Consider the following 14362-nt stretch of genomic DNA (forward strand, 5'->3'; position numbering starts at 1 on the left):
CCTTGAAAGATGATTTAGAGCACATTATCCGTCAACCACATAAAGATAGCATAATATGAGGTCAAAGATATCACAACATTTTATATTTGTTGACCACGCAAAGGATATATAACCCGACATTGAGGATATCTAATCATTTTATGAACTAGTATCTAAATGCTTCAAAATCATATGACTTGAAGGTGCGTCTTTAAGTCACTATCTAAAATCGAACGACGTATCAGATTTCTTAGAAATTGATAATACAAGGGTTATCTATATATCACATTATTTGAAATAGGATAGTGTGCGAGATCACCTATGAGTTGATAGTCCATAGGTCATTTGTAAGCTGTAAAAAAATCATAACTAAATAGTGCGTAAAGTTACCCAAAAATCGATAGTCCGAAGGTTATCAATAAGTTGCAGCTAAATCCTTATCGGAGAATATGCAAGATTACCAAATTGATATGTCCAAGGGTTTTCTATAAGCCGTGTCATATCCAAGATCAATTATGCGTAGGATTACCCAAAGACTATAAATCTGGGAGATATCTATAAGTCATATTGTATCCAAGGTCAGATAATGTGCAAAAATACCTAGGAGCTAGCGATTCGAGGGATATCTTTAAGTCATCTCTTCTACAAGGTTAGAAAATATGCAGGATCACCCAAAAGCTAACAACTCAAAGTTTATTTGGTAGTCACCTTGTATCCAACATCAAATAACGCTCAAGATTACCCAAAGATTGACAATTCAAGGAAAATCTATAAGTCATATTGATACAAAAGATACACAAGACTTACCAGAGGTCACATATAAAGGATAATTTCCAATATTTAGAAAATTTATCATTCCACATACAACAAGCATTATAGCTGACCAAAGGGGTATCCACAGCAATATAAGATTGGACGATTGTAGGGACCGTTCTATATAAAGTGTCGTCGATGTCCAAGAGGACCACCCCACTTTAAAGACATATTCAATCGATAAAAGAGCTATTTTATTCAACAACCAAGAGGGTTGTTAGGTTTTTTATTGCAAGTTATTGCCCTCCAAATAGATATACGAGGGGACGACTTCACTTTTCGAATAACACCCCACGTAGAGATATGGTAAAAAACTATATACCCCTTTCGTGAATAATGTTTATTACTAACAATATTTGTTTGAGATATTGTTGAGAGAATCCAAGAGGATGAAAATCTCAAATCAAAACCACTGGTGTGGACAACTCTAAAAAGGATGCAACACAACGTGAAACTTTTTCTTAGCAGCAAAACGGGACTTAGTCTAGAGAGAGACATCAAAATCTTTGGACACGAGCTAAAGGATGATTGACACTACCATCAAAACACACCTATATTAGAAGTAATTTGGATATTTTGGGATATTCTAGTTTCAGATTCACCTTCGAGATATTTCTAAACTCATACCGAGGGTAACCTTCTCTTTCCTTCAAATCCGAGTGACAACACACTTAGACTTTTGGAAATTATGTCCAAGTAAATTCTTGCCTATGGATGTGAAGGATACCACATTCATGGTTAATAGGTTAAAAGTTTTTTTTTCACAGCTCGATCAACTTGTCACTCATCTCAAACCAACGATCATCTGAAATAAAGGACTATTTTTTCTACCGATTGAGTCAAACTACAAGCAGTTTGATTCCATGAGTCTTGAGGATATGTAGGTTGGGATGTATGTTGAAAATTCAAATACATTTCTACCTCTCCCCTAATCCACTTATCCCCAAATTTTTTATTTTACTAAAATTTAAAAATCGAAATAGCTTGTGAATTCTATGAAAATTGTGCTTAAAATCAAGCATTATGAACTAAAAGTGGCATGAGTTCTCATGTAACTTGATATATGTAGGAAAACTGATACTGGGGTTCGACCATAACTTCATGAAACTCATGTGAAAACAACCGTTTATGAAAAATAAATTTGTGGTCAGACAAAATTAGAAACATCAAACTCCCTTTGCCCAGGGTTACTTGCATCCACCCTACCCAAAGGGGGGGGAGGAGTTGTTGACACCTAATTTTTGCCCTCTTCGAATAAATTTGTTCCTAAGTTTCTTTAGTTTTAATAAGATTACAACATTTATTTTATCTGGATAAAAAATTTTCAAAATATTTATCTCGGTAATTTTGCCCTTTTAAGTAGTGATTATATATTTTTGTATTCAATTATACAAAATCATATAATTTTATTAGTTAAATATTTATTTTATAAAATATCAAATTTTAATCAACCTTATCTTGATAATAAAATCAAACAGTTAAAATATTAATTTAATTATAATTTGTTGTCAAAAATAATTTATTTGGAAAAATATGTGTCTGATTTTATTAAACTAAGAAACTCGAGATTGAATTGGTCATTAGTTTGTATTAAGCCTCGATTCAATTTAGTCAATTTATTAAAATTGGACATAATTGAAATCAAATTGACTACAATTGCAATGCAATTGGTCAATTGATATCCAATTTGGTTAACATTGAAACAAGGTTGACTAAAATTTTAGTCTAATTTGGCCATTTTATAAATGACCAAATTTCAACCCTATCCCATTTTTAATTTTGGGCCACAATACCCGGGCCTAAATTCAATAATATAACAACAACATCAGCTGCACCAGCTGGCCTAAACCCAATAAATCAGTCGACCCCCCAGGCCCAATAATACTTAGCCCATACCCAGACCAACCTCTATTACCCCTATTCTTCTTCAATAGAAAAACAACAACAACAAAAATACACTGATAAATAAAAACCAAATGTAACCTCAACAGCTCTGACCGAACAACCATACCTAACCAGACGAAACCCAAGCTCAGTCTATTTTTTCCTCTATTTGCATCAATCTCCACCTCCATCCTTTTTGTTCGTAGTTGCTAAGCTATATGGGTTCTAGAAGAATCCAAAATCGGCAATATGTCCATAAAAATGGTTAAATACACCTTACAATTTTGTAAATTTCATACTGTGCAAGTACATATGTGGGTATTTTTTATTGGATTGAAAAGAATTTTTGAATTTTCTTACAATTCCCAAATTTTTCTTACCCTATTTTGATCCTGTTTCATACTAATCCGTACAATCTACAATCTATGAAAGCTAATCCTAATTCAAAATTCAAAAAATTCTCAAGGAGAATCCAAAAATACCCCTAATTCCCCTTTTCCCACATCGTTCAGAGCCTAAAAATGAACCCTTATTTTGTTTCTATATAAAGCTCCTTATGAGATAAAAATGCCAAGTCTCAAGGTCTGAAAAGGCTAAAAAACTTTATTGAGTGATGTACCTATGAAAAATGTCACATTCGATGATTAAAATAAGGAATTTATGCTTGAACTTAGGTTAGTTTGGTGGATATGATATCGTTTGTTGCATGGTTGTAGCGAAATCAGGTAGAAAGTGGCTTGACTTGAAAATATTGAAGAAAAGTTTGAAATAGATAAAATGTTGGTTAGGCTACGAGTAGTTAAGACATTATACGAATCTTAGCACAACTCGTAAAGATGGCAGTGGCTAAGGCTAAGCTGGAAGAGCTAAGTATTAGATGATAACTATTCATAAAGAGTGAATATAAATCATAGCATGCAATCATAAAGAGAATATTGAGCTATGATGAAGTCCAGAAGTGAAGTCATTTAAGACTGCGAGTCATAAGGTTTGGCTACGACTCATAATGAACAATAGTAAAGAGATCAATGTTCAAAATCCTAAAGTTTAAGGCACAAGTGATACTGAGTGAAGACCATGAGTCGTAAGGACTGGCTATGACTCTTGGTGAGTAATCATAATGAAAATATAGGCTTGAAAGTTGGATGATGAAATTACACTGGAATGTCGGCAACTAGTAAACATACGACTCATAAAGAGACCTTACGAGTCGTAATGATTGCCGACTTAATTTTCCTATTCCATTTTTATTAGAATTATTATTTTGAGATACTATAAATACCTTAGGGTTATTCCTTTATTAGGTTATGCAATTTGAATGCACTTTTACATTTCTTTTGATACTCTTAGCATACTTTGATCATTGAGATTTTGTTCTTGGAGTTTTGGTTTCGCATCAAATTGGAGACTTTGGATTTATTCTTTCATTATTCTACAATTAATTACATGTGTTCTTCATTTATGTCATATATTATTTCATGAACATGATCAGCTAAATTCCTTAACTAGGGTGGTGGGAACCCTGACGAATTAGCTATATAAGGGAAGTAAGAGATCTATCTAATCTATTGTGGTTGCGTGTATTGCAAACTTTTTCATATTAATTTGACCTAAGCTACTACAGAAGTGTAGTGATTGCCTGTATTCGAGAACATCCTCACAAGGAAGTTTGAGATTGGGAAAAAGAGGTTACAATAGTTTTGAGGCTATCAACCCTAGTCTAATCAAATTGAGAATTAAAAGGTGACACTTGTATTGAGGTTATAGACAAGGTACAACAAGGTGAAACTCTGAGATTCACAAGGTAAAGGGTGAAATCTATCAATGTGCTCATAAGATGGTTGATAGTACATAGCTTGTCAACTTTGCATACAAAGCAGGAGGTTAGGTGGATTGAACACGAGAATCTTATATAGTTGTGAAGCCCGGGGGAACACAGTCCTAATATTCATATTCTATTTTTTACAAACTCAACCTTCCAAGTTTGGCTCCCTGTTACTATTGCCTTCATATTCCCCCATTTACTTTTCCGCACTGTTCGTGGATTTTGTCAAAGTTTAAGATACTATTTGATGTCTTCACTTTGGGATCGGCCCCAATCTTAGTTGGGTTACTATATTTGGCATCGACCATAGCATACTTTTTGGAGGTTAGTTTTGGGTGATATCATTAAGCAAGAGTTAAATTTTTTTTTTACAAATTTCTCAAGAAAGTTGTCGATAGATGTGGTGGTTGAATTTTCCAGTGGTCGAGATTACGACGATAGCTCGAAGTTCTATTTTGCTACCCTAAAAAAGGTAAACACGCCTCTCACTTTTAGTTTTATTATTAATTTTTTGTCATATCTTTCTCCATAGCAATAGTTGTGTAGTTATAGACGTGGTAATATTGGGATTGTTTGTAGTAGAAGGCTTTGAAGCTTATAGGATTTTGATGTGATAAGTGTTGTGATGATTATGCTTGAATTTATTATTTTTATCAATAATTTCTTTATTAATCAAAATTGTCATTACATACCCGGGTAGAAGTTAACCATCTACCACCTATCACCTATCTTTGAGCTAGTTTAATTTTACATATACTGCTAACTCTACTCAACCTACTCAAAAACTCAAGGGGTATTATAGTGGTTCTTCTTTCTAGGAAAATGATTCAGCATCCTCAAGGTGCTTTGCCACGTAGCTGTATTCCTCCCCTGAATGTGCATATTCATTCCAATCTCCTTACATATTTTTTCCAAGTTGAGCCGAGCCATCTGAAACCTCAGTATGTCTAGATATAATACAAAGTCATAGCAAAAGCAGGAAAAACTATCTTAGTAGGTCTAGTCTTTTTCTTAGCTAATTTACATATCCAATCTAGTTCCTGCATCCAGGGCATTATGCTTCTGTTAAAGCCTAGCCTTTTTACCAAGGTACTCCACAACTGTTTACTATAGTTACATTTAAAGAAGAGATGTCCAAATGTCTCATCAGTTTGATTGCAAAAGGCACACTCTAGTGTTACTTGGATTCTAATTTTCTAAAGTGTATCAACTGTAGTTAATCTCTTATTCACTGCTAACCATAGATTGAACTTGAACCTGGGATGGATGTATTTTGCAAAGTAATACTCTTCCAGTCTACTTTTGTGTATTGTGGTTGCGAACTCGGATAATCCTTCCCGACAGAGAATTTACCACCTTATACTGGCTTATCTAGTGTTTCCATCAAGACCTCCTCGCTCTGCAAAGTATCACCTTTCTACTATTAATTATCTTCCTCACTACCCAAGCTGTATTTTTTGGTATTGGCATATTATTCAGGTTCCTTTGCTTGACATAATAGTAGTGCACCCATTTGATCCACAGTGTGTCCTTGTTTTTTGAAATAGCCCACAGATGTTTTAGTATAGCTGCCTTGTTCAACAGCTTCAAATCACTAACTCCCAGTCCACCTGTTGAGCCTGGTGGACATATCTTCTCCCATGCTATTAATGCTTTTTTTGATAATTCCCATTGTCCTATCCATAAGAAGGTTCTACATATAGCTTCCAACATCTTAATCACTTTCTTAGGCAATATGAATATCTGTGCCCAGTAACTCTGCATACCAAATAGTACTGCTTTTATAAGTTAAAGCCTACCAGTATAAGATAGCAGCCTTGTTGTCCATCATATAATTTTGGCAGAGAATTTCTCCACTAGAGACATACATTATGTAATTGTCAGCTTCTTTGCAGATAATAGAACTCCCAGGTACTTGAAAGGTAAAGTCCCTTATAAAAATCCCAAACTCTGTACCAGCTCACACTTTAGATTGTTGCTTAATCTTACCATATAGATGGAGCTTTTATTAGCATTTTCTTCTAGCCCAGATGCTCTTGAGACCCTTTGAAATGTTTGTTGCAGCAGCAAGATAGATTCTTTGTCAGCCCTGTAAAACATAAACAGGTCATCTGCAAAACACATATGTATTAAGTTAAATCTCTTGCATCTTGGATGGAAGTGGAACTATTTCTGTTGTGCTAGTTGTTGCATTTCTCTATGAAGGTATTCCATGGCTATTACAAAGAGGTAAGGAGACATGGGATCCTCTTGCCTCATTTCCCTTCTAGCTTGGAATAATTTAGTAAGCCCTTCATTAAGCATCAAAGAGTAAGACACAGTTGATACACATTCCATAATCTAATCTCAACAAGCATGGCCTTAATAAAAGGTCATTTTAAGGTATCATAAGATTTCCTGTGGTACACTTTAAGAACACATCTAGGTGATATATTTTTCCTAGTATACCCATTGAATAGCTCATGACTAAGTAGAACATTATTTGTGATAGATCTTGTTTTAATAAAGGTAGACAGTAAGCAACCAATTACACCATTCAGCACCTATTTTATTCTGTTAGACAGGATCTTATCAACTATTTTGTAGGTGGTGGAACAACAAGTTATGGTCTAAATCCCTTAACCTTATTTGGTGATGGAACCTTAGGAATCAGTGTGACAGTTGTGCAGTTCCAACCTCTCTTCATCTTTCCAGTATAAAATAATGTTGCACAGCTGAATAGACCTCTGTTCTGATGATAGACCACTGCTGTTAGAACAAATCAATAGGGTACCCATCCATCCCTGGGCTTTTTTATTTAGGCATATTTCTAACCACTTGGTGTATTTCCTCTGAACTCACCATTTTTACTAGCTAAATTTGTTATTCTCTAGTAAGAAAGACACTACTTTGATCCCTTCTGAGTTTGGATATGGCATTTTATTAGCACAATCACCCATAAGTGCAGTGAATATGTCAACAAATTCAACCTCTACTTCCTGTGAGCCTATGAGCTTTGTTCCAATTTCTATATAGATTGATAAAATTGTATTCTAGGCAGACCTGATCTGGAGCTGAGCATGAAAATATTTTGTATTAGCATCACCATTATCAATCCAACATGCTCTAGATTTCTGTCTTAAAACTTGCTCCTCTACTAAGCTTCATTTTTGAATATCCTTTAAAATAGCCTTTTCCTGGTCAAACAAATCCTGATTATTCAATTGGATAGTAACCTGAGCTTATACTATTTCCAGTTGTTGTCTAGCCTGGGAAAGATTTTGAGCATAAGAAGACATGTAAGTGTTGAGGTCCTTCACTTGTACTTTGAGTTTCTTAAGTCTCTTCTAGAGGATAATCATAGGGTCCTCTCTCATATATCAACTCCATACTTTTTGCACACTCTGTTGAAACTCATGATGTAGAAATACTAAAGCATAAAGTCTGAAAGGCTTTAGATATAAGCATTCTTTGTGTATACATTAGACCAATATTAGTGAGTGATCAGACATTCTCGAGTTCAAGAAATACACTTCAGTGTGAAAAATCTTTATATCTATTCATAATTACCAAGCACCCAGTCAATTCTGCTATATACTCTATTTGCATCCTGCTTTTGTTGGTTCAAGTAAAGTAACTACCCTTTGATATCAGTGGTGTTAGCTGCAGATTATCTATCAACTCTTTAAATCCTTTGATCTCATGGTGTGTTACTGGTTGACCTATTTTATCATCAGTGCTCAGGACATTGTTAAAGTCACCACATAATAGCCAGGGTTCATAAATATTCCCACTAATACATTGGATATCAGGCCACAATGATTCTCTTTGAGACAACTCATTCTTAGCGTATACAATAGTGACAATAGTTAAGAAATCTATCGATACATTCTGTACCCTACAATGCACATATTGCTCATGTACTTGCAATATTTGTACATGGAGGTGTTTTTTCCAAAACAACCAGACTCTACCATTTTCACTACGTGGAAATTTTTTTACATAAGACCATTCTTTATTAAATTTTAGAAGTACATCCTTAGCATTTCTTTCTTTAACTCTTTTTTCTAAACAACCAAATACATCTATTTTATTCTTTTTTCATAAAGAGGATCACCTCTTTCTGCTTAAAGGGATTATTTAACCCTCTTACATTCTAGGTACAGATATTCATGGAGGTTGGTGAGGTACAACCTGGCTTAGTCTTGAGGGACCAGCTCTATTATTTTCTATTTTATTCAATACATCAAATTTGTTACCTGGAAACTTGCTTTCCATACCACTCATAGTAGCCACTTCAGGTTCAGCTATCCCAGTATCTTCCTTCACCTTATTTTGGTCCTTAACGACAGCTTAATCTTGTCAAACTATCCTAGTTGGTATCATTTTCTTCCTTCTTTTACCTCTTCTTTTTTGTTTAGGGAGTTTCTTAAATGCCTCCTCTTCTTGCTCTTTCTATTTATCTTGAATAGGTTCTTTATTCTTTAGCCAGCATTCCTCATCTGTGTGTCCAAATCTAACATAATCAGAGCAGAATTTCAGCTTTCAATCATATTCAATCCCTTTCTTAATGGTACCAAATGGTGTGTGAATCTCAATAGAGTCTAGGAGCAGATAGGAGATATCTACTTTGATCAATACTTGAGCATAGAGATTCTATTCATTTCTACAGTGTACCTATCAGTATGAAAGGGTCTTCCAATTACACTAGCCACCTTGCTTAGTGCCTCCACAGTCCAACAACGCACAGGCATCCCAGGTAAGTTAACCCATAGGGGAATTGTGGTGATGTATTCAGTGTCAAAAACAAAATCCATTACCCAATGCTTTAATATTAATGTCTTATTGTGGTAAGTGCAAGGGCCAGCTTGCATGACTTTTTTTCTATCCTCAATCGATGAAAATCGAAATATATAATAGCCGTCAGCATGGTACAGGATTTGGGGATTTTTCACAAAGTTCCACACTGTAGTTACAAAATTGTCCATAAACTTCTCATAAGGAGTATCACCAAGTACATATGAGTGCAGTCGACCAGTGATTATCAGTTGTTTGCATGTCCTCCATAATCAACTTAACCACTTTCTTTTGCTCGCATTGGTTAGGTGGTTGATATGTCAGCATACTACCTTTGTTTGCACCTCTGTTCATTGGAGATTTTGGGACCTCTGTTGTCTTTGTTTTTTGTGTAGCTGGATTTTCAGATGTCGAGCTCGTTGAAGAACTAACATCTGAGATTTAAAGTCTCTGAGGGGGGGTCACTGTTGAGGTAATTGGGTTTTTATCTTTTGATTTTTCTCTCAAACACTATTGTATTCAACATTTTCCTCATCATCAAGTTCCCCTTCCTCGTGAATAGGTTGAAATTAAGTTGGGAGGAAGCTACCAAAAGTTAAAGAAGAACATTTTCGTTATGTTTCCATTGCCGTAGTGGCCATCACTATCATGGAGGTCGCCGTATTACATCGTCGTCCCATGTTCGGTGCACGTTAGCTTGCCTTGGCTTATCGTGTGTCGAATTTAATATTTTTCTTTATTCAAACAAGTGCTGGTTGGAATTCGGTCCACGATTTTCTCATTTTTTGATAGGATAAACCTCATTAAGTAAAAATGAAGATGTTGTGTTGATAATGCCCCTATTTTTATTTGTTAATATTAACTTTTTAAGCTTTGTTTTTTTGAATTGTATTATTAAGTTGTGTGTTTTATTTCTTATGATTGTTTTAGTTTTTTAAATTTGTTGTGGTCTAAAGATTTTGCTTTCTTTGTTATTCTTCTAGTAATGTATTATATATCCTAGTCTAGTTTTTGCATCTCCTGTTTATTCAAGATTTTATGTTTATTTCGGCTTTTTATTGAGTTGTCTTGTTATTCTCCTTTCCTTGAGTCTTAGAATCACTCCCAAGTTCCCTTGACTCTCAATGTTAATGGAAACAACAGAATAGGTTCATAAGTGAAGGGTATTTAATCCAAAGACCCCTCTATGATCCGCTTGACATGTAATCTTAAACTTGTCAAAGAGAGGATGAGGATGAATTAAGGTTTTGGTTTTGCTAGTAAGCTGTTACTTTGATTTTCAAGTCCCTTTGTTATCTTTTTCTTTTTTCATATCGGTGTTAAAATGGACTTAAGGGGAGGTAAATGTAAAGAATAAAAATAAGCAAGTTCAGTCTAAGACATCTCTATTTCAAACTCCAGTTTTGATTTCAAAAGTGAGAAAGTAAGTCAAGTCGGAAACTTTCCTTTAGAGTTCATGTTGGGTTATTTAAACAACCTATATTGTCTGCTTAACTCTAGGGTCAAGACTTTATTCGCTTCCAATTTCTTTTTTCCCTTTTTATTTGTTTTGTTTGGTTCTAGTTTGCCTTTTCCCTTTTCTATTTGCTTTGTTTGTTTTCAGATAGACCTTTCCTTTTTCTTTGCTTTATTGTGTTTCTAGATTGCTTTTGTTGTTTTTTCTTCTTTCTTTATTTTGTATGTCACTTAGGTTGGTTGTTCATTAATATTTCTTTATCTTGGACTAATTTTGGTTGATTTTTCTAAAACTCTTAAAGTTTTGCAAGGCTATTTATGCAAGAAAGGATGTTCTCCTATTTAATGAAGTAGTGAAATTGGTCGGTCTAAATGTTGTTTTGCTGATAATAAATTATGTTTTTCATTGATTTCTTTGATAAAGGTGTTTGAAGTATATATTTCCTGGTGGATAAAATTTAATGCGATACCTCCACAAGTGAAATGAATTAGTAGGCTGATAGAATGTCTTTCAGGTAAATCATGCTAATATTGTTCTCATTACGCACAAAAATGTTCTCATTTCATGTCATTGTTAATTGTTAGGTATTAACACTTTAAACATATCTTAGTTTCTTTACTTTTCTCTTTGCATGTGGATACATTCGAGTCCTAAATGGACTCTTTCCCATTTTTACATTATCACTATGGGCCGTTGAGGCCCATTACTCCTGAGTTAATTTCGAAGGCCCCAAAGTCAATTATATAGTGTACCATTACAAGAAGATAAAAGAAGAAGAATGGGTTAAAACCTATTGATAAAGATACTATGAAGACTTGAAAAAGTCTTGATTTTATTATTGCGTTAATTTAATTTATTTCTTTATTATTTATTCATTCATTTGGGTCTAGAAGCCAAAGTTGTAATTTAATACAGGTGAAGCGGTTGTGGCCTGAAAGCCCAAAATGACTAGTTTAGGACAAGTGCAAGTGAGCTATAAATCCAAATTAGTTTAGGACATATTTTCTTGGGTTTTAGCCTAAAAGCCTAAATCTCATAATTTTCCCTTCCTTTTCTCTGGTTATTTGCTATTTGTACCTTCGAACCTAGTTAAATTCCCTACTAAATTGTCAAATTGATTTTGCACAAGTGTTTCCTTAATCACTTTCTTTCCAAAAACCACTTCTCTTTTTCAAAGTTAGTCGAAGGTGGTTTTCAAACAGTTCGGATAACTGCAAGTTAGTGGACGATTTAGGTGCCTTAAAACCTTCTTAAAATGTTAATAAGAACCTCTTACCTTGGATTTTCTCAAAAAGTCTAAGTCTTTCTGATTTAAGACTTAGAATTTTCTTTAAAAAGTTTTCTTAGTTTCTTTTCAAATAAATTAAGTCTCGACTCTGTATTTTCTTAAATTATTTCAAAATTTTCTTTAAAGTTTTGAAATGGTTTAAATAGTTGAAACCAAGTGTTTCCCAACACTTCAAACCAAAAAGGGATAAAATAGATGTGCACATAGGCATATCAATATAATCATCTCCGGCCTTGTCGAGTATCATCACATCATCATAATATCCTTCAGACTTTCTGAATATCATCATATCATCGTACTATTCACTGGCCTTGTCGGGTATCATCATAATATCCTCTGGCCTCTCCAAGAATAATCACATCATCATAATATTGTCCAGCCTTTTTCGGATATCATCATATCATCATAATATTCAAATCAAGGTCAATAATATAGAGCGAGCCCCACGAGGGCTAAAGTAAAGAACAAGCCCCATGAGGACAAAAGTAAATAAACATCAAAAAGATGCAAGGTAGAGTATACTTCCATAATTCATCGCTTATCATCAATATCACATTATCAATAAGCATATGCACTAACATGAATATTATAACTTTCATTGGATTTTACCCAAAATTCATATTATCAATCCAGCATCTTCCTCCGTCCCATACAAGAGAGATGTGTGTCTGGATATGATGGGTGCATGGGCTCAAGTCGTGGCTAAAAGAGTATAAATTCATAAGTTTGTTGCTCGGAGTGAACTTTGGGACTAAATCATTATAAAAGTGTATAAAGGGTCGAAATCTCTAATGATTGATATAATTAATAGTATCAAATCATAACCGAAAGTTGTTCTGGTCACATCTTTTTAAACATCATTATTAACCTCTTTTACATATAAGTTATTCATTAAAACAAGCATTTATTATGAAGAAATTTATTTTTTTAAGGTAGAAAGTGGGCTTTAACCCTTAGTTAGTGACAAAAATAATAATATTATAATCTAATCGAAATCGTATCAATCATCGATGCAACGATCAAGAATGTACCAAAGTTATGCATGCCATCGCTAGTATTCATACAATGGAACCATAAGCAACAATATATCAATAAACTACAATCATATCCTTTACAAGGATAGACACTTCCCGGATGATCAACTCATACCATATCATGACCTTTGGCCAAATAATGTGTTCGAAATAATTATAATATCATAATCACAACCTTTAGCCCACATATATATCTGAAATCCATATCAAAATTATATTTATAATACATCTCATTTTAAATAAGTCATAGCATATTTATGAAGCATAACATCTCTCTAAGCCATAAGGAATGTCAATAGTCATCTCACATATAGGAGGCATCTCACTTCTGGGAGGCATAATGCATCAATAAAGCATAACTCATAACTATGAGGCATAGCACATCTATAACACTTCTCATAGATATCATAACTATAAGGAATATCATCTCTATAATGTAATTTTTCATATCTAAAAGGAATAATATCTCTAAAGGCCAAATATCATATCTAAGAGGAAATAGCATCTCTAAAGGCTCAATATCATGGACACAAGCCATTAATCATAATTCAGGAAAAATTATTAGAATTTACCAAGCCACGAAGTAAACTTATTCTAAAGGCTTAACAGTCTCAACTAGGCATAATGTCCGCAACTAAGTCCACAAGGACTAACACAAGTCTTGGCCTAAGGTGGGTTTGAGGAACCCACTCCTAATCCTCAATGTCCATATTTAGGAAATTTATACCCCAAACTAAGCTAAGGTATCTAGTTCAACTTCTAGATGTCAAGTAAGTCATAACCAATCTTAAGATAAGAATTTTGACTAGAAACATGGGCATTTAAGTAAACTCAACCTAAATTACGATTTCTAGGTCGCCACAATAGCTCAAATAAGGTTACATATTGTTACGATCCCTTTTCGAAAAACCATTTCATAACTTCGCAGCGAACAATAAAGAAGTCAATTTGATTTTATTTTGAAAAATTAATTTAGAGACGCCACTTAATTTTTAGAAAAATTAAGAAATCATTTAAAAGGTGATTTTGAAATAAAATATTTTAAAAAAATAACTAGAGTCTATGTAAAGTTTCAAGTAAATTCGAAAGAAGGTGTTGGGCACTTTCGAAAATCCACAAAGTGTGGTTCCCGATGGATTAAACTTATTTGGCTAATTTTGAAACTTTTTAAGTTGTAAAAATCTTGAAATTATTTTATAAAGTCTTGAATTTATTCAAAAATTTCATTTAAAAGTGAATAAAAATTATTAAAAGTTGTCCATTCATTTTATTTCAAAATAATGAAATAAACTTAATGTCGAAGTTAC

At 33.8% G+C, this 14362-nt stretch overlaps 1 long non-coding RNA gene across 2 annotated transcripts; it reads left to right on the plus strand.

Moving 5' to 3' along the window:
- The first annotated feature begins 2694 nt into the window (after positions 1-2694).
- Positions 2695-10161, plus strand: LOC124885586. 2 transcript variants are annotated; one of them, XR_007042783.1, is made up of 3 exons: positions 2695-4973; positions 9586-9749; positions 9840-10161. It is a non-coding gene; the product is annotated as an uncharacterized LOC124885586 (long non-coding RNA). The 2 variants fall into 2 exon arrangements; XR_007042782.1 differs by lacking the exon at positions 2695-4973 and having other exon boundaries at positions 6702-9749.
- The last annotated feature ends 4201 nt before the right edge of the window (positions 10162-14362 follow it).

The sequence above is a fragment of the Capsicum annuum genome, chromosome 7 (assembly GCF_002878395.1).
Source record: "Capsicum annuum cultivar UCD-10X-F1 chromosome 7, UCD10Xv1.1, whole genome shotgun sequence".
Taxonomy (NCBI): domain Eukaryota; kingdom Viridiplantae; phylum Streptophyta; class Magnoliopsida; order Solanales; family Solanaceae; genus Capsicum; species Capsicum annuum.